Raw genomic sequence first — 25,861 nt, 5'->3', positions numbered from 1 at the left:
GGGAACTGATTTTAAGGAAGATAATTTTGTAACATTAGGTTCAAAACGAGCTATTCCTTTCCATATTAGACAATCAATAATAATGTAAACTGCACAATGTCTACCTAGGGGTGCTTGAGTTTTAATTAATTCATTAGATAGATAGCATCCTTCGTTTTGGCCTTGGATTTTTCGGATGCTTCGAATAACGGTACGTTTTTCTACACTTTAAACCCGTATCATTGAAAGACGTTGCCAAAAGACGTATTGTATACACAACACTACTGTTTTGTTATTCCTTTCTTCCCTTGTGAAAGACAAAGCGTATGACCTTTGATGACCGTTGTGTAATTTCGGGATCAGGTGACCTTTTTCACGGATTAACGCAAAAGACAATTGGATGAAGACGTTATTGAATTGAACATTGAAAAACATCACTTTCCTAGACCATTACTACAGGAATGAGGGAAGTAAAAAGGGGGTGCAAATACACCACGGGCTAAATGCACTAATAGAAAGGTGAAATGTCGACAGCGCCGTGGATTGAACCTGAAACTTCTGCATGACATAGCCCAATATGATGGCCTTTAAGTAACGGAGGTTTCTGACGGAATGACAGATAAGGAGTGAGTTCTTGTAATAGGTACCTTTAATACAATATGCCCCCCCAAAGTCCTTATGGATACTGGGAACTAAGCACCGTTAACTTATGAACGTCTAGAATCTATTTTAGAACCTGCTTCTGACACCACAAACGGTTGGCCATAGATACATATCTTTATAGGAATGAGGAACAATCAGACAAAGATCCCAACCTTTCAGAAAAGTATCTTACTTGGACTTCTTGGTCTTCGTGGACATACCGTATACACATCCTGAAAAGAGTAACTTCTGAATCATCATGGTCCATTCATGTCAGATCGGAATGTCATTATGCCATAGCATGCTTCAACAATCCGACACTCAATTATTTTGATCTAATATAACATAATCAAAATGATTACGATAAAAAAAAGTTTTTTGATCTAACAACATAATCAGAATGATTATAAAAAATGACTCAGATTTTTTTTCTTCTTTTTATCCATCCTTGTTATATCTCTTCACTTGGTACTTGTTGTAGATAGGAAAAGGGAATGCTGTAAGGATGTAGTGCTATCTGAGTAGTAATTATTGGAATATTTCGGATTTTCGGCCCTAATGAGGAGAGAAAAGGGAGGATTTTACAGCCGACAGTGACAATGCCCGTCTGACCAAAAGAAGACTAACGAGGTACATACAAAAGAACACACAAAGGTGTCTAAAATGAAAGTGGTGATCCGTAATCAAATAATAAACATAATGAAGGTGCCTACCCATTATATAAAAAAAACATATATATAAAAATTGAGTAAATAAATAACAATGATGAGCCAAAAAATTTTTATCCATCCTTGTTATATCTCTTCACTTGGTACTTGTTGTAGATAGGAAAAGGGAATGCTGTAAGGATGTAGTGCTATCTGAGTTGTAATTATTGGAATATTTTGGATTTTCGGCCCTAATGAGGAGAGAAAAGGGAGAATTTTACAGCCGACAGTGACAATACCCGTCTGACCAAAAGAAGACTAACGAGGTACATACAAAATAACACACAAAGGTGTCTAAAATGAAAGTGGTGATCCGTAATCAAATAATAAACATAATGAAGGTGCCTACCCATTATAAAAAAAAAATATAAAAATTGAGTAAATAAATAACAATGATGAGCCAAAAAAAGAGGATAGTTTATTTTATTAAATTAATAAAATCTACAATAGTTCTACTACATGATTGTAACTTTTTTTATGATGTTATCACTTGGTTGATCCAATGAGGTTGTTTCTTTCACTGAAGTTTATTCAATTTGATGACTTCTAATTATGACATTAGCTATTATGTAGCTTCCAATATTGCAAATTGCAATGCCACAGGCACAATCCGTAGGAACATAGTTTTCAAAACAATTAGATTCCTAAGGTATTCTTCTTTCATTAATCCAACAGATTACAAGTAGTATAGTTTTCAGGAGAAAGTGATGTCTACTCCACAGGATAACTTTATTGTATTCTGGCTTTATTGTATTGTGATCGGGAAAGTGCATAAATATCCACATGTGAGGCTTTGTATGAGTGACGTAAAACAACAACTTTGAAACAGTACGCGTTCGAAATACTATCTCATTCTTTAGGATTTCATACCTAGAAAATGAAAGATTGCTTTCTCCTGATGGCCCCTCTCAGGCTGACAGAGGAGGCAGGAGGTAGGTAGCTTGTCGCCAAATGGAGGGTAAAACCAACTTAATAAAAAACCCTTAAAAATAATGCTTTATAGTGGCAGGATTCTGTGAGGAAAAGGCTGGCGAAAAGTGCCGACCCCGTCTGAACGGAAACATGACAAAGCAAAAGAAGTGGCAGGATTCTCCTGAAGGAGCTCTTCCACCCAACCACCTTAGCAGTTCTAAAGTGAACACCTCATCACTTTATTGACTTTTAATTGGTGATGGGAAAGTATTTATCAATGGAGCACCATGGAGTGATCCCCATGAACCCATGATAGGACTAATATAGGAGATTTGAGTGAATTTAAAAATTTCTCAATTTCATCTCCGCATGTTTTCTGCTATCATTCTATTGTTCTGGAGAGGTTGGATATCTCACAGTCTGATTTGACCCATTAGTATGCCTGTATACCTCGAAATATTCACCTTTCTATGAAGCTCTAATGGAAAGTTCAACTCCAATTCAGTAAATGGAGGAATCCATCCATCGATATCAGCATGGGTTAAGTTAATTCGTCTAATCATCGTGGTTTATCTTACATCCGAAATTTCAGACATCAATTTCGACATCAGCCAGAAAGAGCTGAGTGAAAGTGGTGATAGTGATGTATCGATTTCGATTGTATTTTTCAGTCTGTCTTTACATTTCTAGGAATTATTAAACATTACTTTCCTTCCAACAGGATAAGTAAGGAAAGTAAACGTGAAAACACTCCTGCATTATTGAAAGCTAGGCAGATTTTTTTTTTCTTTTTTTCAAAATAGGAAATGGAAACCTGAGAAATTAGAGATTTTCAAAAATAAGAAAATGATAACCCCTTGTTAACACCTAAACATTTTGAGAACGTTCTTCAATTTGAACTCTTTCTTTTGGGTTCATTTGAAGCCCTGATATCCCCGGATAAAATGATGGAAACCTGAGAAATTAGAGATTTTCAAAAATAAGAAAATGATAACCCCTTGTTAACACCTAAACATTTTGAGAACGTTCTTCAATGTGAACTCTTTTCTTTGGGTTCATTTGAAGCCCTGATATATCCCCGGATAAAATGGAAGGCTGAAGACCTTTTCTGATTGAAATTCAAGTCGCAAATTAAAACAAAAGAGTGTCAAAAGATTTTCAAAACAAAAACGTTTGACATTGTTTATTCCTCTTTACCACTTTCGATTTCAAACCTTTTTGTCGAAAAGGTTTAGGTGAGGTCATTCCACTTTTCCTTTTTACATAATTTTCAATAAGCAAGGACAATTAAGACGGGCTTTTGTTTTTAATCCCTCATCAAAGTGACCTTCAAGCTGAATTAATTGTTCTTGATAATAAATGTTGATATTAGAATAATATTGGGTAACTCCTTGTTTACTCGTTTTCTTTGTGAATTTGGATCCGCACTAATAGAAAGGTGAAATGTCGACAGCGCCGTGGATTGAACCTGAAACTTCTGCATGACATAGCCCAATATGATGGCCTTTAAGCAACGGAGGTTTCTGACGGAATGACAGATAAGGAATGAATTCTTGTAATACCTTTAATACAGTATGCCCCCCAAAATCCTTATGGATACTGGGAACTAAGCACCGTTAACTTTTGAACGGCTAGAATTTATTTTAGAACCTGCTTCTGACACCACAAACGGTTGGCCATAGATTCATATCTTTAGAGAAATGAGGAACAATCAGACAAAGTTCCCAACCTTTCAGAAAAGTATCTTACTAGGACTTCTTGGTCTTCTTAGACATACCGTATACTACACATGCTGAAAAGAGTAACTTCTGAATCATCATGTTCCATTCATGTCAGATCGGAATGTCATTATGCCATAGCATGCTTCAACAATCCGACACTCAATTATTTTGATCTAGTATAACATAATCAAAATGATTATGATAAAAAAAAAAGTTTTTTGATCTAATAACATAATCAGAATGATTATAAAAAATGACTCAGATTTTTTTTCTTCTTTTTATCCATCCTTGTTATATCTCTTCACTTGGTACTTGTTGTAGATAGGAAAAGGGAATGCTGTAAGGATGTAGTGCTATCTGAGTTGTAATTATTGGAATATTTCGGATTTTCGGCCCTAATGAGGAGAGAAAAGGGAGGATTTTACAGCCGACAGTGACAATGCCCGTCTGACCAAAAGAAGACTAACGAGGTACATACAAAAGAACACACAAAGGTGTCTAAATAAAATGAAAGTGGTGATCCGTAATCAAATAATAAACATAATGAAGGTGCCTACCCATTATAAAAAAAAAATATAAAAATTGAGTAAATAAATAACAATGATGAGCCAAAAAAAGAGGATAGTTTATTTTATTAAATTAATAAAATCTACAATAGTTCTACTACATGATTGTAACTTTTTTTATGATGTTATCACTTGGTTGATCCAATGAGGTTGTTTCTTTCACTGATGTTTATTTAATTTGTTTTTTTTTTTTTTTTTTTTTTTTTTTCTCACATGTTTCAGTTCAGTACCCTTCAACCAAATTCACAGAGATTTAACATTCACATACATGGCTTTAATGTCCTAATATGGAACTAGGCGGAATTTCCACAGGGAGATTTCCAGATTGGAAGGACCTTTGCTCCCCAGAAGACCAGAGAGTTGAAATCAGCTGAGAATTTTATTATGGGGAGAGTTTTTTGAAATCGAAATTTGGTACAGTATCCAATGTCACCTCAGAAATTTGTGACACAACAGGGTTTGTATTTTTATCGTCTTTCACACAATGTTATTTTCTATTGTATTCAAAACACTCAGGTTTTGTACACAAAAATTAAGAGAGGGAATAAAACGAGGAAAGAGTAAAAAGGTGTTAATAATTTGTAAACAAAAATGTGTCTAAACGGACAGATGCATTTAGTATGCTCATCATTCCAGAGGACCACCTAGGTGGAGAGAGAATTTTTGATCGTCTGCCCAAAATGTCCAAAACTTCAAACATATTGTACGCTGAGCTGTTCACATTTTGGAGCAATTAGAAATTAGAGGAATCGAATTTACGAACACGAATATGAAGATATTAGAATAGATTGGGTAAAGAGGAAAAAAAAATGAGAAGAAGGAGAAGGAGAAATATTATAGGTCTATACAATATTAAAATTTCTTGATTAGAAGTTTGTTTCGATGATCAATCAGATCATCGATGATCAATCAGATCATACACGGAATAAATACCTAAATGAGAATAATTACCCATTTCCCAAATGAAAAATTTAGAAAGAAATAAAATAACATGTGCAGGTAAATAAATCAAAAGTCTTTGTTCGGACTTATCACTTTTCTAAAATATAATAAAAAGCAAAAAGCATAATCCCTCATCTCCCTACAGACTAAGTAGTCAAGAAAGTTCCAATATTTCAAGAAAACCACAAAAAATTATCCATGACAAATTGAACTCAATGAAAACCTGAATCCCAATGTTGATATTTTAGATAAAATGTGCTATAACGGTAAACTAATTTTGTTTACACTTAATTAAGGTAAGGTAGTAATTTACTGTTTGCAAAAGATAACAGACCTTACCGTGAAAGTAAATTTAGATGGTTTGAAAAAGATTAACACCATAGCTTTGTGTTGTGTTAGTGTTATTAATTTATTGAAAAAAGTCAAAGCCCAGTGATCTTCATAGTTATGATTTCTATTTCTACCTGAGTAAGTGAGTAGCCCTTCTTTTTGCCATTTCGTGATTTTCTAAAGCGTGAAAGTAAATTTAGATGGTTTGAAAAAGATTAACACCATAGCTTTGTGTTGTGTTAGTGTTATTAATTTATTGAAAAAAGTCAAAGTCCAGTGATCTTCATAGTTATGATTTCTATTTCTACCTTGTAAGTGAGTAGCCCTTCTTTATGCCATTTCGTAATTTTCTAAAGGTTTGAAGTTGCTGATGTTTGAGACAAAACTAATAATTTTCCTAGTACCTACATACCTAGTGACAAAGTTTTCTATGGCTCGATTATGCACAAGAAGCAATATACCTAACTAGGTAGGTAGAGGTACACTTAAAAGGTAAGCCAACAGATTTGATAACTTTTTGAACCACAATCTGAGCTTGGTCCCAGAAGAGCTTCTAAGTATGAACTATGAACGTTTGCCAAAAAAAAGCATCTAAATATTCTCTCTGAAGAGAAGAAAGGACCAGAAAAAGAGAAATGAAAGCGAAAAAATATAAGAGAGGTACCTGAAGTTGCTGATGTTTGAGACAAAACTAATAATTTTCCTAGTACCTACATACCTAGTGACAAAGTTTTCTATGGCTCGATTATGCACGAGAAGCAATATACCTAACTAGGTAGGTAGAGGTACACTTAAAAGGTAAGACAACAAGCCAACAGATTTGATAACTTTTTGAACCACAATCTGAGCTTGGTCCCAGAAGAGCTTTTAAGTATGAACTATGAACGTTTGCCAAAAAAGCATCCAAATATTCTCTCTGAAGAGAAGAAAGGAGCAGAAAAGGAGAAATGAAAGCGAAAAAATATAAGAGAGGTACTTGAAAATGACGATCAGCTGCTCTTAGCATTGATGAAAAGAGAACTGTTTCAAATTTCAAGGATAAGTGATTTCGAATGAAAAGGGTCGGTGGTCTTATCCTGCTCCGGTCATAGAAAACTACACGTAAGTGTACTCAACAAGAAAATCCAATGAAAACATGACGGTGCATGGCGAACAGTGTAATACTTCTAATAAGATTGTAGTATTTGTAGATTTGTACTCGTACCTTTGAAATTTATTGGTATCAAAAAAAACTATACTTTAAACAACCAGAGAAGTACACAAAACAGAACTACGAAGTTAGGCATCAAGAAATTGCCTGCATAAAATCTTTTCATATTAACCGAATGCCCATATTTCCAGATATTGCTGAAAGCTTAAAAATAAAATGATTATGATAATGATGGTAACTGGTAAAACAATAATAAATGTAGATGTACCTAAAAGAAATCTCTTTAGCACATAAATAGCTATCATTTTCTTTCATACTCAAAATTTGAGGAAGCAACTCAAGTGCATGGATCTCATGAAAGCATAGAAAACTACACGTAAGTGTACTCAACAAGAAAATCCAATGAAAACATGACGGTGCATGGCGAACAGTGTAATACTTCTAATAAGTTTGTAGTATTTGTAGATTTGTACTCGTACCTTTGAAATTTATTGGTATCGAAAAAAATTATAGGTACCTACTTTAAACAACCAGAGAGTACACAAAAGAGAACTACGAAATTAGGCATCAATAAATTGCCTGCATAAAATCTTTTCATATTAACCGAATGCCCACATTTCCAGATATTGCTGAAAGCTTAAAAATAAAATGATTATGATAATGATGGTAACTGGTAAATCAATAATAAATGTAGATGTACCTAAAAGAAATCTCTTTAGCACATAAATAGCTATCATTTTCTTGCATACTCAAAATTTGAGGAAGCAACTCAAGCGCATGGATCTCATGAAAAGGTAAAAAGCGAAAGTAAATGCACACAATTTAATTGTCATGCATAAAATCTTTCTAATAGTAAATATTGTGATGTTTATTTGACACTTCCAAGTAGGTGCTTAGTGTTTGGACTAGAAAGTACTTGGAATTTGAATACATTATGCACGTCGATTGCTACGTGGGTATTCTTACGCCTTTGTTAAATTCACTGAGAAGGGGTTTCAAATTGTTACTATTCTCAGTGAGTGGTTTTGTATAACAGGCTGAAGCCTTTTCAACAATAAATGGTCATATTTTTAGGTATGAACTATTTTAAACACATCACCTGTGTGATTATTTTCAATGTTTTCAACAATTTAAGACATGGGTCTGCATCTGCTGTGCCTCTTTGCAAAACCACCGTGTACCCCAGTAAACCACATGTGTGGAAAATATTGAAAGGTAAGTTAGAAAAAAATGCAGTCGTTTCACAAAAGCTCTATACATGAAAGAGCCATAAGACCTTTTAAGCCTATTAAACTTTGACGAACTTCGGGTATTGCCTACCTCGTCAATGTGAGTGTGACATTCCATTTCAGCATCTACCAAACCACAAACACAAGTGAATATTCCGTCCCTGTCATATTGTTCAATATTGCCTCGCAGGTAATTTCTCAACTTTTCCCCACGAAATTCATACCTGTGAGCATCTCAAATGAAGTGAAGTTTCCTGAAACTAAAGCCTCGTGGAGCACTTTTCGTTTTGTAATGAAATTAAATAGGAAAGCCTGATGGTCTGAATTCAAAAGCTTTCTATCTAATTGAGTCTGAGGCGAGGCTGCTACGGGAGTTTAATTAATATAATAATGTAATTTAATACTTTTCATACAATAATCATATTTTCATGCAACCATCATAATTCTGTGCAACCTCATCACGATAAATGCTACCGGGGGTTTGAGGAGTTCTGGAATGACGAGATTTCAGTAATGATTAAAAGTGATGGAAATTTTGAAGATAACAACAGAGAAAGTAGGCTGCAGTGGAATGAATATGGAGAGGTAAGCGATGACAACTTTATTTATGTACAAAGGCATATACATACCAAAGAAGAAAGGGACAAATTTTGCAAAAAAAGTATACATAGAACTCACAGGGGTCAAAGAGATTGAATTGAATAACAGAGTTGACTGGAATGACACTAAACGCCGACCCTGATGGACAAGAAAAAGTGAAAAAAGACGAGATATTTCTATCATATTTCACGTCATTTGCTGAGGAGTCCCTGTCGACTGTCATGTTTTCCACAACAATTCATATTCTAGTAATTGAATGGAAAATGTAGGCGCATAATGATACGATTTCCAAGAGAGGAATAAGAGAACATTTTCCAAAAAGAATTTGCAATTTATCTGCAAATACGTTCAAGAACGCATCACATATGGGAATCTAGCTATAGAGGAAACCGCCATGAGGAGGTGGTACTAACTCGTATGAGAATAGGCCATACCCTCATCACCCATAGCCACCTATTCAAGAAAGAGCCGCCCCCTACATGTCAATGCGGTGAAAGAGTGACAGCCGTCCACATCCTGGAGTGCCCAACACTCGCACCAGCCCGGTCCTCCCTCCCCACCCCTTTCTCTCTGCAAGACGAGACAGAGGGTGTAGACTCCCTTTTCCTATACTTGAAACGTATAGATGTCTACACAAAAATCTAACCCCTGAACCGGACTCGGTGCGAAGGACATCAAAATGTTAAAGCACCATAATTAAATAAAAAAAAAAAAAGATATCTCCATCAGCAGCAACACAATATCCCAATCTGTCGTAAAATTCATTGCGAACATTTGCCAATTGACGTGCTGTTATGTTGGTTTTATTATAGAAAGTGCTGAGATCGCATAAGAGGAAAGTATGGTAATTATTTGAACAACGTAATAGATACGGAAAATTTACGGGAAAATTGTTCTTACTTCCCATCCGGTCGTAATACGCCTACACACAACGCTATTCTAGTCTAGGGTTTCAGAGAACTGTAGAATTAGCATTAGCGCAGAAAAACGGCCGCTAAAGGGCCTGTCTGATCTATTGATCCCGAAAATTTAATAAAAAGTAAATGTTTTTTTAGGAGTTTCATGTAGGCCATTAGATTTCAAAGCGACAACCGGCCTAGATTGACACAAACATTTCGAGCTTTTTCGGTATCATACCTACAACCAGAAACAATCCCACGGAAACATCACGAAATGTTTCACCATTTTACAGACACCCTATGTTTAATAAAAGCAGCATTTAACACAGCCACTACCACTCGTCCCGGTTTATTAAATGAACTTTATATCCTCCATTCAACCATCACTCAAGAAGTATGAAATAAATATCTATATTGTTTGATGATATGGAGAAGCCTTTTGAGTAGCAACAAGGGAGGGATATAGGATTTCATCATAATTTCATAATTCATAATTTTTCCTTGTCCTTTATACCCTTGCTATGTTCTAAACATCCGGGCAACAATTTGCCCTTCCATACCTACTTTATCAAGTATCTTCAAGGACTTTTAATGAGAACATGTTTTGCTGGAGTATATTTTCCGTAGTTGGTTTTCGAAGAACTTTGGATCTCATGAAGTATTTAATGAAGTCATTTATTTCTACAAAACGCCATGGTTTGGTGAAATTTCTCTCCATATTCAATAGATAGGTACCTATGTGTCCAAGTGCTATTACAATGAGGTAACGTGAAGCTTGCTGCAGTGAACCATAATCGTACTTCAAGGGAATGTGTAGCCACGATCTAAAACCATAGGTATCAATCCAATGTAAACTCTTTGAAGCATTTTACCCTATGTTAACTATCCAATGAGATGGTTTTGAAGCATGCCGTAATGCTTCAGTGCAGCATGCTACATGTTACGTCAGTGTGAGTCCAAGTGCTATTACAATGAGGTAACGTGAAGCTTGCTGCAGTGAACCATGCTTCAAGGGAATGTGTAGCCACGATCTAAAACCATAGGTATCAATCCAATATAAACTCTTTGAAGCATGTTACCTTATGTTGACCATCCAATGAGATGGTTTTGAAGCATGCCGCAATGCTTCAGTGCAGCATGCTACATGTTGCGTCAGTGTGCCGTCAGTGTGATTGAGCTTTACATATCAACTTTCCTTCTTTCCTTACAGAAAAGCTAAAAATCTCCCTCAATATCGTGCACTAATTTTTCCAAGTCATCTGCAGAGGTTGTGTTAATCACGAAAATTAAACTTTATTTATCCGTCTGAAAGTTCGAAGGAAAAGCAATACTTTCAAAGCACCGTGCTAACCACTACCCCACTAAGGTTATCACTGGTTTTCAGGTCCTTCAGGATCACAAAGTTTGCGAAAGTAATGTGTGTGTTAGTAATATTGAGTATCTTGTTGGGATGAATCCAATCACTTTGAGCAAAGAACTTCCTACTGTCCGTAGTGCTGAAGCGCCTTTAAAGGGGGGAAAAGTTACTGAGTCTTCAATATTTTTTCTATTGTCATTATCATCTTGTAGAGTAGGAGTACCCTGCCTCGGTGGCGTAGTGGTCAAGACGCTCGCCTGGTAACATATTGGATGGCGGATTAGGGATTAAAAATGTGTTCCTGTAATATTGCATCCCTAGTTACAGGAGGTAACTAAAAGAAACTGAACTTGGAGGGGAAAAAAGGGATTTGAATTGTGTTAACGATAAATGCTTGTCACAAATGTCATTCCCCGTTTGATTCACTACTCAAAATTTCATGACTTGGAATCAAACCACTAACCTCCAGATCCTCCACCGTGCTAACCACTACCCCACTAAGGTTATCACTGGTCTTCAGGATCACAAAGTTTGCGAAAGTAATGTGTGTGTTTGAGTAATATTGATTTGAGAATTTGACCACATAATAATGGAGCTCTAAGGGTTAGGTGGTAGAGAACGCCTAAGGCGTTAACCTCGCCTAGTCGTTGCCTTCCACTCAAGAGTCTATTATTATTATTATTGTAAAAAGGTGACAAAGTTTTCTATGGCTCGATTATGCACAAGAAGCAATATACCTAACTAGGTAGGTAGAGGTACACTTAAAAGGTAAGCCAACAGCTTTGATAACTTTTTGAAGCACAATCTGAGCTTGGTCCCAGAAGAGCTTCTAAGTATGAACTACGAACGTTTGCCAAAAAAAGCATCTAAATATTCTCTCTGAAGAGAAGAAAGGACCAGAAAAAGAGAAATGAAAGCGAAAAAATATCACAAGCGTCCAATGTAGCAGTTGTTTCATCGCTACGAAATAAAAACGGCGGTGAAACACTCATCTTTTAAAAAATAAAAAAAAAAATCATAAACATGATATTATTGCAATATTGCAAACTTATTCAATGAAATATAGCAAATCGAACCGAGTCTTTTGTGTGTTCAAGTTTCAGAGCCTAACATGTTATTTTCCTGAACGTCAGGATTTGCGATTCCTGAAGGTCCAGCAGGTCAGCAAAGTAATAAGCGGCGACCTCCAGCGCAGACCTAAATGACATAGAACAGAGAATCCATTGTTGACTATTCAAATCTTGAACATGAACTTGTCACTATGAAAGGAGATCAAAGAATCATCGTTCCATGCTAATCCGTACATGAAATAATACAAAGACTACTAAATGATATTATTATCAGAACTAGTAAATAATGTTGGGCTATTACTCAGAACCAAAAAGGAACTATTGGGGGGGACTTGACGTTTTCTATATTTCTAGGAGTACCAAGAGTCGGTCCCTAAGAAAACATCTGCTAAAAGAAATGATGATTGTATAAAAGTCATACCAAGAGTCGGTCCCTAAGAAAACATCCGCTAAAAGAAATGATGATTGTAAAAAAAAGGTATAGGTACTTAAATAAACAAGAATTGGGACACATGTCATCAATGCTAGCGTGTGAACCTTTGAAAGCCGGTACGAAGTATCATGTTGTATAAATATTGGATGGCGGATTAGGGATTAAAAATGTGTTCCTGTAATATTGCATCCCTAGTTACAGGAGGTAACTAAAAGAAACTGAACTTGAGGGGAAAAAAGGGATCTTAATTGTGTTAACGATAAATGCTTGTCACAAATGTCATTCCCCGTTTGATTCACTACTCAAAATTTCATGACTTGACTTGGAATCAAACCACTAACCTCCAGATCCTCCACCGTGCTAACCACTACCCCACTAAGGTTATCACTGGTTTTCAGGTCCTTCAGGATCACAAAGTTTGCGAAAGTAATGTGTGTGTTAGAGTAATATTGAGTATCTTGTTGGGATGAATCCGACCACTTTGAGCAAAGAACTTCCTTCTGTCCGTAGTGCTGAAGCGCCTTTAAAGGGGGGGGAAGTTACTGAGCCTTCAATATTTTTTTTATTGTCATTATTGTAAAAAGGGTTAGTCCCGTAAATAAATAAATAAATATGTACACAAAAAGCCCAAAGTGGCTGAGGTGTAAGGCAACCCTAACCTTGAGGGGAAAATGCTGAGTAATCAATAGACTGCTTACCAACTTTTTCAACACTTTCTGTATATGTTTTCTTGGCTCCTGACGAAACTACATAGATCTTTTTTTACGAGAGATTATGTTTTGCAGAAAGGGAAGGGATGCGAAGTCATCCTGTGTTGGATTTGTGTCATTTTTCTTGACTCGGTGTTTACATAAATGATTAGGAACGTTTTCATCATCTTTTCCCTGCGTGTCGCTTCCTGCGCTAATACAGCTATTACTTTCCGTGTCATTTCGTCAATGTTTTCCTTTGCCTTTGTCATGTTTATTTAGCCGCGTGTTTCGAATGTGACTCGGAGGGTTGCAGATTCCATAAGAAGGATGTTGGATAATGTCTCTATTTTGATCATTGAGGCAAACAAAGTCGGTTGAAAATATCACGATCAGCCTTTGGATCATCTTGACCATGATTTCCTTTTTAAATTGAACTGAAACCTTGTTTACATGCCGTATACATAGACCGCTGGGATGTTCGTTAGTAACATGATGTTTTGCAGTAGTTGACCACTTTAAAAAAGCTCGGTAGACAATTCAGTCACATGGAATAATTGCGACAGGAGAGAAAATCAAGGTAAGTTATATTAAACTCTGAAACCGTCAAAAAGTCGGAGCTGCATATTTTTTGGCTCCTCGCAAACTAAAGTATCTCCAAGAATCGACTTGTTCCTTTTCAGCTCACTCAAAATTATCACCAGTCATAATCGATTATCCACGGAATTCCGTGTAAAAAGGGTTAGTCCCGTAAATAAATAAATATGTACACAAAAAGCCCAAAGTGGCTGAGGTGTAAGGCAACCCTAACCTTGAGGGAAAATGCTGAGTAATCAATAGACTGCTTACCAACTTTTTCAACACTTTCTGTATGTTTTCCTGGTTCCTGACGAAACTGAATCTTTTTTTACGAGAGATTATGTTTCGCAGAAAGGGAAGGAAAACGAAGTCATCCTGTGTTGGATTTGTGTCATTTTTCTTGACTCGGTGTTTACATAAATGATTAGGAACGTTTTCATCATCTTTTCCCTGCGTGTCGCTTCCTGCGCTAATACAGCTATTACTTTCCGTGTCATTTCGTCAATGTTTTCCTTTGCCTTTGTCATGTTTATTTAGCCGCGTGTTTCGAATGTGACTCGGAGGGTTGCAGATTCCATGAGAAGGATGTTGGATAATGTCTCTATTTTGATCATTGAGGCAAACAAAGTCGGTTGAAATTATCACGATCAGCCTTTGGATCATCTTGACCATGATTTCCTTTAGGGCGAGCCTCTTTGAATAGAAATGAAGAATTAATTTATTCAATTCTGCTGCCGCTAAGCTGATGGGAATCGAATGTCAAATCCAATGATATTTGGACACTGCAATAGCCGAAGAATGGTGGAAGATGATTAAGTCAAAATATTTGTTTTAGGAGCTTGGAGGACAACCGAATTTTACTATTACTTTTAAATTGCAACATAGTCCCCTAAGGCCCAAGCTGTTGTATTAGCGGAGCTCATTAGGCAATTCTTTCTCGCCTACCTATTGGTTTGTTATATTATTTTACCTATCCATAGCTTCATGAAATTACTCCGGGTCTTCAAAGCGGCTGTCAAAGTTCGTCAGAACAGCCACGGGAAAAACAATTTTAATCACCGCTGTTGCACGTAGGATATAGGATATAGGTACCTGGTTAAAATCATTCACTAAATATTCTGGATGGGCTGCACAAAGCATTTCTCCTCTCCTTCTTCATTCCCCCTCCTTTCCTCCCTCTGCCTCCCTTCTATCTAAATCTTCCTTCTTCGCCCCCCACTCCCCACTTCTTCCTTCCCCTCTTCTCTCCTTTCCCCTCCTCTCTATATCCGCTCCCCCCCTCTCGGATAGCTGTTCATCTTGTGATACTTTTCTGAAGATCTTGCACTGCCAAATGGTTCTGTCAACATCCTGAATGTGCCATTATTGGAGAATGGTTCAAATAAAGGTCTTGTTTACTTTGTAGATTCTCACAATATTGGGAAAAGACAGATTTGATAAAGAGATCTTAGGAGGGATTAAGTGGGTAAATAATGGAAATCTAAAGACTTTAGACAAACATAAAACTAATGGGTCTATAACTGACTAGAAGTTTTACGTCATCGGATAGCTTTGTTCTCAAAGGCTCTACATCTCATTTCCATTTTGCCTGGTAGCTTTTTGCATAACAAAACACGGCAGCCTCTCTATCCACCCCTCTCTCTTCCTCCCTCTCCTTTCTCTCTCTCTCTTCTCCTCCTCTCTCTCTCTCGTCAGGTATATTTATGCGAGCATGTTTCACGAGTACCTAGGCAGATTTTATGCGCCCTTCTCCAATATGGGGGAGACGGCCCTCCAATGTTTATGCATAAGAGAAACGTAAACATCAACTTCAAACTGGCTAATAATTTTTTAGGCTCGATGACAAAATTAACATAAAACACGAACTGCACCGAGCGGAACCCCACGGTAATGAAGGCGCCGCAGGCGCGGTTTTGGATAGCTCACAGAACGGCCCCAGCTTTGAAACCGGAACTTTTTTTTGCAAACATGGCCAGCACAGCCCGTAACATACGCCCGTCAAACACTTGGGTAACAGTTGTCGGAAAGGTCAGGTCTGCTGAGCGCTAGTCTCTCTATGTCCTGAGACATCACTGACTGATTCTACATCAATGATGAACAATTGAACGCCCTCAATGATAGCACTATAAGCATAAGCAATGTCACTAATTGTATCTACTGGTAGCAAATAACGAAACATTATTTTTGTCTCGGTGGAAAACAATAGTTTCATCTGGGGACGGATTTGGAATGTTCGGCTGTAGGTTTTTGTGCAGAACGCGCGACGTTTCACATCCGGTATTTAGAGGAACAAATAAATCAACCGCTTCGTCCGGTGGATTCCACAACGTCGAATAAGGTAGGAGGAAAGACATCTTGGGCAATACGGAATAGGTTTTGCACGGGAAGAAAAAAGAAATAAATCTTGAAACCACAATGATGATTTATCGGTGCAAGGTTTCCAAGAGAGGAGAAGCTTTGGAAATAATTTTCGAGGATGATTTAAGGTGACTCAAAACAAACGTTAATAGATTATACAGATGTTGGTTTTATTGTTGATAAATGAGACGGAATTTGTAGGTTGACAGACGAATGAGTTGTGGCCGGAACAAAAAAGTAGGCAAAGTTCAAGTGACTTTGTGGGTTTTTTGGTTATCTTCAATTTTTTCGTTTTAATTTTCCCTGGTCAAAAGGAATTTTAATTGTTTTACTTTGATGATCCTCACAAATCTCGTTCCCTACCTAATACGTCTGCTATTTTTTATGATTTCACTTGGACTCAAACCACCAACCTACAGCATCACTGAGGTTGATTAGGTACGTCATACTTCTTCAAGCAGGCCCTAGGGTGCCAGGAAATTTTGATGGGTTTTGTTTGATTTTGAAAGAGGATTTTGGAATTCCGTGGATAATCGATTATGACTGGTGATAATTTTGAGTGAGCTGGAAAGCAATAAGTTGATTCTTGGAGATAATTTAGTTTGCCAGGAGCCAAAAAATATGCAGCTCCGACTTTCTTGACGGTTTCAGAGTTTAACATAACTTACCTTGATTTTCTCTCCTGTCGCAATTATTCCATGTGACTGAATTACCTACCGAGCTTTTTTAAATTGGTCAACTACTGCAAAACATCATGTTACTAACGAACATCCCAGCGGTCTATGTATACGGCATGTAAACAAGGTTTCAGTTCAATTTAATGTCCGTGCTCAACAGATGCTGATGACCCAGAAACGGTTTCCGTCTGAAGTCCTGCCCGATGTGAAAAGACGTTCCTCGGAATTCGAAACACGTCAAGGCAGAATTTATATTGGAAAGGCTATGACTAGATAATCCAGGTAAACATTCCTTGGAACTTTGAATTCTTAGATCAACTCTACTGAACATAAACTTGCCTAAAAGGACCTATGTATACAATGTTGTTTCATCTGTAAGGAAAGTCCATTTGATCGAGATCTTGTCCCAGATAAATCACAAAAATTGCAATGAAAAGAGGGTGTGATCAACCACACAACAATCGTATCTTCGGATTTTCCGGTTACTTTTAATCGTGTTTGTGATATTGTTTCCTGGACATCTATTAGCAGGCTGAAGTTCAGACAAGCACACCTAGTTCTATTCCAGAGCCCTAGTCCTAGTTGAAATCAGATCCGGGTTCCTAACAAGGAGCCCTGGTATTCCAGCTTCGTTGGAAGCTCTCAGCAGGTTGCCAATTACTTTGAACTTTGAAACTAAAGAAGCCAATCTTGGACATGGACAACCATTTGGTTACTTCTCTGATGTTGAGAGCAATATGATTACTGACAGCTCTGACTGAGTGAGTGAAGATAGAAAGAGAGATGGGGAGAGAGAAAGAAAGAGAGTGAGAGAGAGAGAGAGAGGGAGAGAGAGAGAAAGCTGCTACTATTGATGTAAAATTAGATATCATTGGATAAGAAAGGACGTTTACTTGAAATAACATCAACATCTTGAGATCTACTGGCATGTAGCATACATAATAGGTAATAGGTCAAGCAATCATAAAATAATACTGCTTACATACCTAGTAATAGTTGTAGTAATACTATTGAAAACGCATTTTAATTTATTTAGTAGTTGTAAATCAGTAAAAGGTTAGAGAGATGACTGAAATGGATCACTTGGATTAGAGTGATGAGACACAATTAAGGAATCAAGGAATAGACAGTCATGTTGAAGGAATAGTAAAAGGAAAAGACGAAAAGTGGCAAAAACAATGACACAGTGACAAACAAGAACAGTGTGGAAAATGTGATACAAGCAAACATCTAAAAGAAGATCTGCCAAAACAAGAGTAATAGGTAATCTAATAATTCTGCTGTCAACCCTGCCGATACGGGAAATGTCTTAGCAAATCTGATAAAAAAGAAACTCAATTAGGTACCTATAGAGATACATAAAATATATCTACATAAGAGGCTTAGCGAAAACGTCGAGGAGTAAAACATACTGAGCCTATTGGGGGGTTAAAACAAGAAATTGACCTCCGATTTGGATTTTCCCCAACTTTTTACATAGGAATCGACCATTTATTTATAATTTTTACCCATTTGCAACTGCTCCATTTTCAATATTAGATTTGCACTTTCCTCTATAGAGTTGTAAAAATTGAAGATGGTGTAAGTATGTTCATTTTCAAGTAGATCGAGTAACTAGTCTTTATCCCTTGATGACTACTACCGTCCAATGCTTATTTTTTCGACAAAACTTGATATACGAGTAGGTACCTACGTATTTGACTTATTGACCATTAAAAAGGTTTGTGTGACTCCCAGTTCATTTTCGATAGACAATAAGTTCTACTCAAAGCAAATCATGTGCGACCAAAACTTTGAGAAGTTCTGGTACCATTGCTAGAAAAGAATCTAATGAAAAGGGTTTGGCTCTGAATATTAATGAATTTATTAATGAATCTACCACATTCCTATGCAGTTCTTATGTTTTTGTCTAGTTTTCATTGCCGCTAATTCAAAGTGGTGACTCAGAGCCTTTTCTAGAGACATTTTTAATCTCAAAGGCGCATCCAAGGCACAAGAAAGAAGTGTTTTACAAAGTAGATACAAATTTAAAAGATCTGTATAACTGTGAGTATCTACTTGATTGAATAACTATGAAGTTCAAGGATACCAGGTCTTTGACGTCAACACACCTATATTAATTATTATCAAGTTGAAATTTACAGAACAAACTGACAAGGTAAAAAAGCACTAATTTCCTTTTCGATTACCTAAATTTTGTATGACTACCCTGGATTATCTAGTCATAGCCTTTCCAATATAAATTCTGCCTTGACGTGTTTCGAATTCCGAGGAACGTCTTTTCACATCGGGCAGGACTTCAGACGGAAACCGTTTCTGGGTCATCAGCATCTGTTGAGCACGGACATTAAATTGAACTGAAACCTTGTTTACATGCCGTATACATAGACCGCTGGGATGTTCGTTAGTAACATGATGTTTTGCAGTAGTTGACCACTTTAAAAAAGCTCGGTAGACAATTCAGTCACATGGAATAATTGCGACAGGAGAGAAAATCAAGGTAAGTTATGTTAAACTCTGAAACCGTCAAGAAAGTCGGAGCTGCATATTTTTTGGCTCCTGGCAAACTAAATTATCTCCAAGAATCAACTTATTGCTTTCCAGCTCACTCAAAATTATCACCAGTCATAATCGATTATCCACGGAATTCCGAAATCCTCTTTCAAAATCAAACAAAACCCATCAAAATTTCCTGGCACCCTAGGGCCTGCTTGAAGAAAAAGTAGCGTTATTTAGTTCCCTAAATATGAATTCGATTCGCACCTTTTCTCTTATTGTTGAAATCCAATAAGTCAATATCTTTGACAAAAGGAGTTGGTAATCTGTGAAACCTTTGAATTTGTTCCATTAATCATACCATATAAACCTTTTATTAAACCAAACAGATTCTTGGCTTTGTTTTCGGTCATTATTCCTAAGATCAATGTTTCTTATGTTTCTGCGGCAGTTGCTTCAATGAAATGGTTTCCTCTGATTTCCTGATCAGCTGTGCACTGTACAAATACATCCAGTAGATATAACTATTTATAGGAGCTATGCACCTACATGCTATTACTATATCACTATAATGGACTTCGCTACACAACATAGCACTAACCATCAACCAGATCATTTTCAATGCCAAAACTTTTGCTCAACTTGAGTTCAGTGTCACTTGTGATTCCTATCAGATCTTCTTATCACGGCTTCCATACTGTTCTCATGTCTCAATAATCATGCTGTTCGGATAATTTTAACGACGAGTCTCAAACTCAGAAGCATGAAGTCATGATCGCATGATTTTGATTTTTTTCTTCTCTTCTAATGATTTTGATTCGCTATCAAAAATCTTTGCCGGACTGATTTCATTAGGTGCCTCTGGGTTTTAAAGGATTTGACTTAAGTAACTTGATACTTTTCTGATGATCTTGTTCATCTTGTGATACTTTTCTGAAGATCTTGCACTGCCAAATGGTTCTGTCAACATCCTGAATGTGCCATTATTGGAGAATGGTTCAAATAAAGGTCTTGTTTACTTTGTAGATTCTCACAATATTGGGAAAAGACAGATTTGATAAAGAGATCTTAGGAGGGATTAAGTGGGTAAATAATGGAAATCTAAAGACTTTAGACAAACATAAAACTAATGGGTCTATAACTGACTAGAAGTTTTACGTCAATCCTAAGAGAAAGGTTAAGGACAATATCCTATCTGTTCGATTTATTTGGGATGGTAGATATATCTTGGTAGGTCGGGTAGGTAACTAATTTCAAGAGACGAGACGTGCTAAATTTAGCAATAAGAGTGCCGCTCCTTGAACTTGCTGATTACGTAGGAATCTTAACTGTCTGACAATAAATGCATTAGACATAAATAATGTGCATAAGTAGCATAATTATAGGAAGTCTTTAGAAAATTCCTGTATCATCAAGTGTAATCAAGTGCTGGCGGAATCTAGTGGAAAATCCATCATCCACAATCCATCGCAACCACCAGGTAATTATTCAAGTGCCCAGGTAATTGCTAATTCCTGTTCATTTCGACCCTGACTCTTCTGTCGCGTAAATTATCTCAGAATGAGGAAAATCATCTCTGGTATCAACAAAGAACGACGTGGGATCTTCTAGAGCATTCAGTAAAAGTACAATTCAGGAGTGATACCAGCAACACGTTTAACATGCTGATTGGTTCCTGTCCACAATGCCGTAAATTTCACCTATACCAATTCTGAAATTCTGACCGAGTTTTCAACTAATTTGACCTGGTGGGTAATTGAAATCACGATCTGTTACCGTTGGTACTAGCACTAGAATTTGTTGTTCCCAAATCTCATTGGGAGTTGGACACAAATGATTTTTCAATAACTCACAAAGCTCTACATATGATTTCTCGCTAGGCAAACACACTAGAATTAGAATGCCAATATGATCTACCACAACTTGGACATTCCATATTGAACTTTTCAATTATTCGCCTGGTTTTTGAATAGTATTGAATAGTTAGATTTGTGATAGGTTCTTGTTTACATTACCCATTCCGGGGTTCATGATATTAGAATTGTTTCAGCACACTTCAAAACTAATCTCGAAGTTGGAATGGATTTTTATTGCTTCACCTTTTACATGAACATCCAAATTATGTTCGGTCATTTTGTACCGGGATCATGCGCTATAAACCTTGACCGGAGTGTTTTTACAGAGGCTCTTCGAAACTTGGAGACATCGGTATTAGTGGATGTGCCAAAAACTTCAGGGAGCACTCATGGCTAATGTGTTTTTTAATATTTAAATCAAATTGATCTGGTAATAGGTAGGTATGAGAAAATCGAACTTGGTCTGACGCACTACCGTCAGTTCAGATCTAAGTTCTTGTTGGTAATTAAGCAGGTATTCTTTAGATTTGTGGAATTGATGGAGACTTTTTGTGCGACTACCTATAGGTACCGCTCAGTTTGGTGAATCAAATAGTGGATGTGCACAGATCACCAAGAGAAAAGTTCACTGATGATGAAAATTCTTGTAAATTTTAAAGACAAGTAGGTACACATCTTTTTATATGAAAAATTTATCAACTTACCTACTTATGTACACAAGATACCTCCCTGTACCTAATACTGATGTTAGACGAGCTAAAAATGTGATATCATAAAATATTATGAGGAAATTAATGAAATAAAGCGCCTACAAAGCAAACAATTTCTTGTGATTAATTAGAATTATAGAATGTGAAATGAAACAAACTTCAATGTGAATTACATTCTTGCTGAACGATATATTGCCAATTGCTCTGATTATGGCGTCTACAACATTTACTACACATTGATTGTTGAGGGATTTAGTACGGGGGGCTTCCTCTTGTTGGAGGATCTGAACACAAATTGATGAACGAAAGAAACAAGCTCTAAGTTTTAAATCGACGATTTTGTATTTTAGTTTGTTTGACTATCCGAAATCTCTTAGTTTGTTTCACGATAGCTCTTCAATAGTTTGTCTGATTTTGCCGAGATTTGGCATCAAGGTTCAAACCAAATTCGCTCATTATTACATTTTTGGCCTGACTGTGCCTTTGGTTTTCACTTGGAAATACACTACAACACTAATGGCTTTCAGTCTTTGGCCCAGAAGTGTAGAATACTTACAGAGAACATAAGACTGATATCACAAAATTTGAAAGAACCGAAAGATCATCTAAATCGCATTGCCACCGTCGGGTATCGAACTCAGACATCCAGATTGCCAGGCCAACGAGGTACCCACTAGACTCCTATCCTCTGATAGAGAGTACCCTTCTTTATACCTCCATGAGAGTACCTACGTTAGGTACTTACCTATGTTAAGTACATACCTACTTATAAAATATTTATATTAAAATGTTCTATGCACTTTTATGCTATTAAATTAATTACATTACGCCAGCTTAGGGGAAAAATTATTTAATCTCCTCCGTTTTCCTTTCTTTCGAAAAATTGTTTAAGTGAATTAAAAAATTAAACGTCTGAAAAACAGAACAACTCTTTGTTCTGGTGACTTCAAAGCGTTGTAGGCAAAACCCCGTCCTTAATTCCTTATTCTAGAAGTCGAGGATCTAGGTAGGTATTTATGCACATTGTACACATACCTCTGTAATAATAAAATTATTTATCTTGTTGAGATCAAATCAAATCTTGCGCTCTTATTGAGACACCCTTTACAATTATCTTTTTCCTTACTCTCTCTCTCTCTCTCTCTCTCTCTCTCTCTCTCTCTCTCTCTCTCTCTCTCTCTCTCTCTCCTGTCCAGTATCATTTGGACTAAAGTTGTCTGTACCCATACCTAACTATATTGGTGAACGTTCCTGGGAAAGATATCAATCTAAGAACTTAAATCAAAGTTTCAACGCTTTATAATAATTATTTTCAAATTTCAAAACAAACAGAAATAAACAGAGAGAGAGAGGAGGAGGAGGAGGAGGGAAAGAAGAGAGAGAGAGAGAAAAGAGGGAAAGTTGAGATAGAGATAAATGAAGACAGCCTTTTGAAATCCTCTATTCAATTTCAATGCAAATACCTAGTCTCCCTTTTGAAAGACATCTTTCTCTCTCCCTCCTCCCCCTTTCTCCCTTCTCTCTCTCTCTCTCTCTCTCTCTCTCTCTTTACTCTCACGCTTCCTTTCCCTCTATTTCTCTCTTACTTTCCGCTTTTCCTCTCTCTCTCTCTCTTACTTTCTCTTGTGTCCATTCTCCCCACCGTCGGGTATCGAACTCAGACATCCAGATTGCCAGGCCAACGAGGTACCCACTAGACTCCTATCCTCTGATAGAGAGTACCCTTCTCTATACCTCCATGAGAGTACCTACGTTAGGTACTTACCTATGTTAAGTACATACCTACTCAGAGCAAAACTCAAAAGAAGACTGAAAACTTTATTTTTGAAAAGTAGCAAATCATTTCACAAAACCTCAGCGACTGGCCACAACAACTACCAAGTCCTGCACAAGAGGGGTTTAATTTGGCATGGAGTAATTATTTTACTAGAACAAGACAGGAGATACTAAAATCTAGGTACTGAAACATCTGAAATCAATATTTCACATACCTATTTCACAAGGTAGATATTGAAATAAATCTGACCAAGTCAAAATAGTCTTTGAACACGGATTTGATCTGTAAATCTCTTTTTAGTGCCCACTGTGAAAGCAATTGGTATTTAGGTACCATGGTTTGAATGTAGGTATTTAGATTTACCTAATCCTCTAAAACAACCTTTAATTGAAATAGAGTAGTTATCAGAGCATTCAGTAAAAGTACAATTCAGGAGTGATACCAGCAACACGTTTAACATGCTGATTGGTTCCTGTCCACAATGCCGTAAATTTAACCTATACAATTTCTGAAATTCTGACCGAGTTTTCAACTAATTTGACCTGGTGGGTAATTGAAATCACGATCTGTTACCGTTGGTACTAGCACTAGAATTAGAATGCCAATATGATCTACCACAACTTGGACATTCCATATTGAACTTTTCAATTATTCGCCTGGTTTTTGAATAGTAGATACCTATTGAATAGTTAGATTTGTGATAGGTTCTTGTTTACATTACCCATTCCGGGGTTCATGAAATTAGAATTGTTTCAGCACACTTCAAAACTAATCTCGAAGTTTGAATGGTTTTTTATTGCTTCACCTTTTACATGAACACCCAAATTATGTTCGGTCATTTTGTACCGGGATCATGCGCTATAAACCTTGACCGGAGTGTTTTTACAGAGGCTCTTCGAAACTTGGAGACACCGGTGTTAGTGGATGTGCCAAAAACTTCAGGAAGCACTCATGGCTAATGTGTTTTTTAATATTTAAATCAAATTGATCTGGTAATAGGTAGGCTTGCAAATATCCAAAATGTCGATTCGGGACGCGAATCCGCGAACATAATTGCCAAATCCGCGAACATAATCGCAAAATCTATCAAAAGTTAAATACAATCCAAGAACGTTTAATTTTTCAAATGCTCGAGAGCAAAGAGCGGAGCAGGCGAGCTTTTGTTCAACTTTTGATATTGTTCAGCTTGTGAGAGATGTTTTACGGCGAAGTACTGGATAGCTGCGAGCTAGACTGGGAAATGGGTCAACAGATGAAGCATTCGAAACATAATCGCGAAATCCGCGAACACAATCGCGAAATCCGCGAACATAATCGCGAAATCCGCGAACATAATCGCGAAATCCGCGAACATAATCGCGAAATTCGCGAACATAATCGCGAAATCCAGAACATAATCACGAAATCCGCGAACATAATCGCGAAATCCGCGAACAAAATCGCGAAATCCGCGAACAAAATCGCGAACATAATCGCCAAATCCGCGAACATAATCGCCAATCGTTCGAAGGACTATCTCATTCCTGTGCTAGCTCACATACATAAACCTGTTGTGTAAGCTCATGTACCCTTGTCCCATCGAAAGCATTCTGCCATGGGTTGATTTAAAATCCAATGTAGGATGGTTTTGCACTCTAAATTATACGTATGGACTTTTAGAAATACCAAATATGTATAAGCATACAATATTCAATAAGGAATACTCTCCTTAAAATGCACACCGCAATTGCTGTCAAAAACGACATCCGAGTAACGACAGAACCATAAAAGGAGATATTTGGTATAAGAAAAGTTAGGAAGAACAAATAGAACAAATTATAGCTATGTAAGGACCTCCCTAAAAAAAAGAAGAAAAAGAAACCTCTTCACCATTTTTGTTGCAGTTCTCACAATATTTATCTATGATAGTCATAATTTATGCAAAAAAATTGTTGTTTGAAATGAGCCATGATTCGGGGACGTTCGAAGGACTATCTCATTCCTGTGCTAGCTCCCATACATAAACCTGTTGTGTAAGCTCATGTACCCTTGTCCCATCGAAAGCATTCTGCCATGGATTGATTTAAAATCCAATGTAGGATGATTTTGCACTCTAAATTAAACGTATGGACTTTTAGAAATACCAAATATGTATAAGCATACAATATTCAATAAGGAATACTCTCCTTAAAATGCACGCCGC

General features: G+C 36.8%; 1 long non-coding RNA gene across 1 annotated transcript; it reads left to right on the top strand.

The window, feature by feature from the left end:
• Positions 1-437: 437 nt before the first annotated feature.
• Positions 438-4,120, top strand: LOC113468410. Its single transcript, XR_003392169.1, has 2 exons — positions 438-498; positions 3,679-4,120. It is a non-coding gene; the product is annotated as an uncharacterized LOC113468410 (long non-coding RNA).
• The last annotated feature ends 21,741 nt before the right edge of the window (positions 4,121-25,861 follow it).

This window comes from Diaphorina citri, unplaced genomic scaffold, assembly GCF_000475195.1.
Source record: "Diaphorina citri unplaced genomic scaffold, Diaci psyllid genome assembly version 1.1 scaffold726, whole genome shotgun sequence".
Taxonomy (NCBI): Eukaryota; Metazoa; Arthropoda; class Insecta; order Hemiptera; family Psyllidae; genus Diaphorina; species Diaphorina citri.
This window is presented reverse-complemented; position numbering and strand designations above follow the sequence as displayed.